This window comes from Micropterus dolomieu, linkage group LG05 (genome assembly GCF_021292245.1).
Source record: "Micropterus dolomieu isolate WLL.071019.BEF.003 ecotype Adirondacks linkage group LG05, ASM2129224v1, whole genome shotgun sequence".
Classification (NCBI taxonomy): domain Eukaryota; kingdom Metazoa; phylum Chordata; class Actinopteri; order Centrarchiformes; family Centrarchidae; genus Micropterus; species Micropterus dolomieu.
This window is the reverse complement of record NC_060154.1, coordinates 11,445,600-11,449,085: the sequence shown is the minus strand read 5'-3', so window position 1 is coordinate 11,449,085 and position 3,486 is coordinate 11,445,600. Positions and strand designations below refer to the sequence as shown.

Genomic DNA, 3,486 nt, shown 5'->3' with positions numbered 1-3,486 from the left:
TGCCCAGGTGAAAAAGAAATGTACTTTTTTGGATGCACTTATCACATTTTAATTGTACTATACTAAGTGTATATTAAATGCGTTATTTTGGAACAACATAAAAGTATGATAAGTGTCATTTTAGAAATACTTAAAGTCAACTTTAAGATAATTGCAATATATTTTAATATACTTAGTTGTGTCAAAAAGAAACCACTTTAAGTACCTTTACTTTAATTTAAATATACTTCTTTAAATTTAACTTAAAATACCTTTTGTGCTATACTTGAAGAACAGCTTAAATATATTTTTAACTTCACATGAATGTGTTCCCTGAACATTTTTATTAGTATTTCAGCTCATTAGTAATTTATTACTAGATCCTCCATGTTCCGGAAGCCCAAGCACCAGGCATCCCACAACATCAACGGCGGGTTAAGTGGCCTCCAGCCAGCAAAGGGAGAGAGTAGCAGCAATTTGATGATGATGTGACCATGATAACCAGTGTTGCCTCCGAAAGGTTTGGCTTGGCGGTAGGGCATGCTGATACTAACCAGTATTTCAAGAACTGCAGGGCAGAGAAGATTGCACAGTCGAGACAAGAACTCCAACTCCTGAAGCAGCAGTTCAAGGGGGCAGAGAGAGAGAGCTAAAAAACAAGCTGCCTCCTTGTAAACACTTTTGGATTTACTAAACAGCTGCTAGGCCAGAAGCACAGTGGCCAACTCACTTGCTCAAAAGAGGAGATAGACGCCTATCTGCATGACACCTATAGCGATGCAGCCCGGGAAGAGGACCCTGGGGAATGCAGACACCTCATTAATCCACCTATACCAACCATTGACTTCAACATCAAAGTACCCAGTTGGGAAGAAGATCCTGAGGGTCATCTGGAGGAGGGGGAAAGTTTCCCGACAATGGAGATCTGCAGAAGGGGTGTAGATCCCGAAGGAAGATAAGTCAACCAACATAGAGCAGTTTAGGACCATATCACTGCTAAACGTCGAGGGGAAGAGATTTTTCAGTATCCTTTCCCAACGGCTGTCAGACTACCTCCTGAAGAACCAATACATCGACCCCTCTGTGCAAAAGGAAGGGATTCCAGGGGTTCCTGGTTGCCTAGAACACAGTGGAGTGGTGACATAACTGATTAGAGAGGCTTGTGAAGGGAAAGGAAACCTGGCTGTATTATGGCTGGACGTAGCCAATGCATATGGCTTAGTGGAGGTGTCATTGGGGAGACATCATGTTCCGAGCAGCATCAAAATCCTAATCATGGATTATTATAAAAACTTTAATCTGAGATTCACTTCCGGCAAAGTTACATCTGAGCGGCATCATCTGGAAAAGGGGATTATCACTGGATGCACTGTTTCAGTGATTCTCTTTCCCTGGCCATGAACATGCTGGTCAAATCTGCTGAGCCGGAATGTAGAGGCCCCAAAACCAAGTCCGGAATCCGTCAGCCCCCCATCAGGGCATTCATGGATGATCTGACAGTAACAACTGTAACAGTCCCAGGATGCAGATGGATTCTTCAGGGCTTAGAGAGGTTAACCACCTGGGCGAGGATGCGTTTAAAGCCGGAAAAATCCAGATCCATGGTACTGAAGAGAGGGAAGGTAACAGACCAGTTCCACTTCTCCCTAGGAAGTACCCAAATCCCATCAGTCACAGAAAAGCCTGTGAGGAGCCTTGGGAAAACCTTTGACTGCTCTCTAAAGGATGCCCCTTCCATCAGGGGAAGGGGCACAAATGAACAACTAGAGAGCTGGCTTACTACAGTTGACAAGTCAGGGCTACCAGGGAAATTCAAAGTTTGGTTATACCAACATGGAATCCTACCTAGGATGTTGTGGCCATTGTTGTTGTACAAAGGATTTGAGAGGAGCGTGAGCAATTACCTTCGACGGTGGCTGGGCTTGCCAAGACGTCTGAGCAGCATCGCCCTTTACGGCAAAAAAAATAAGTTAACGCTACCAATCAACAGCCTTAGCGAGGAGTTCATGGTTACCAGAGCAAGGGAACTGCTTCAGTACAGGGATTCCAAGGACCCAAGAGTATCTCAAGCTGGCATTGAGGTCAGGACTGGCAGAAAGTGGAGGGCACATGAGGCGGTGGGCCAGGCAGAATCACGGCTGCGTCATAAGGAACTGGTGGTTCCCGTGGCTATTGGCCGTACAGGAATGTGTAGTACTCCAACAATCCATTACAACAAACTGAGGGGTAAGGAAAGGCGTGACCTGGTCCAAAAAGAAGTGAGGGCTGGGATCGAGGAGCAGCGTGCAAGCCAGATGGTGGGAATGAGGCAACAGGGCGCATGGACAAGATGGGAAGATGCCATGGAGAGGAAGATTTCATGGGCAGAGTTGTGGAGGGCTTATCTTGTTGGAGCTAACAGTGCCCTGGGAGGAGAGGATGGTGGAAGTGAGTGAAAGGAAAAGGGAGAAATATGCGGAGCTGGTAGAGGAGTGCCGGAGATGGGGGTGGCGTGCACAGTGATTGCCCATCGAGGTTGGGGGAAGGGGCTTTGCAGGAAAGTCACTCTGCAGGGCCTACAGCCTCCTGGGAATCACAGGAGCATGCAAGAGAAGAACCATTAGTGCAGCTTCAGAGGCTGCGGAAAAAGCCTCATGCTGGCTGTGGATCAGGAGGGACAAACAGTGGGCGAACGCTTCTCAGGTCGGGACACAGGTCGGGAACTGATCACTCCCGGTCGGGTTGCCTGGGTAAGGGGGTCTGAAGTTGAAAGACCCGAAACCCCCTATGACCCCAGGTACTATCACTGATGATGTGTCCAAGAGTACATCACAAGGTGTATGTAACAATCATTAAAAATACCTTGCAAAATGCCCTTTTAGGCTAATAACAAAAATCAGGGAAAGTATTTTAAAACACACATACACACATACACACATACAGACAACCAAAACTTTAATTTTGTGTACATTACAAAAATAAATTCCTGTACATTAAAAGGTACAGCAGCATGTATCACATCTTGACCAAAACACCTTCAAATAAAATAAAATCAGTAAAATGATGACATATGACCAGTATTACTGAAAAGTACACTATACACATCCCATCATTACTGTTACCCATGGGGGTCCCTCATACGGTTCGGACACTGGGTACAGCTCAGATGACCTCACGGTAAGCCATCCCACTTCTAAAACCATATATGGCCAAAGGCGAGAGCAGTCCCAGGTCAAAAAGAAGTGCTCTTAAAGGCACTGAAAATATACTAGAAATTCACGTAGTATAATATTAGTACATTCATACTCCTAACATGCTTACTACAAGTATATTAAAGATATATTCTCCTGAGCTTTAACATACTTCTCAAAAGTATACTTTGAATAAATTGGTAATAAATATATACTTAATTAAAGTTTGAATAAATATACTTAAATAAAAGCATATTTGCAAGCAACATGTTGTTAACTTAACAAACAACAACATATAGTAATAAGCATACTTTAAATCATAATGTAGTTGTTTGTT

The 3,486-nt window shown here is 44.1% G+C and overlaps 1 protein-coding gene and 1 pseudogene across 1 annotated transcript in view; one reads left to right on the top strand and one right to left on the bottom strand.

The window, feature by feature from the left end:
- The window catches only part of LOC123971275 (N-acetyllactosaminide beta-1,3-N-acetylglucosaminyltransferase 3-like), a 14,692-nt gene that overhangs the window by 3,663 nt on the left and 7,543 nt on the right, over positions 1 to 3,486 (bottom strand). The window lies entirely within an intron of this gene.
- Positions 474 to 2,414, top strand: LOC123971274 (annotated as a pseudogene).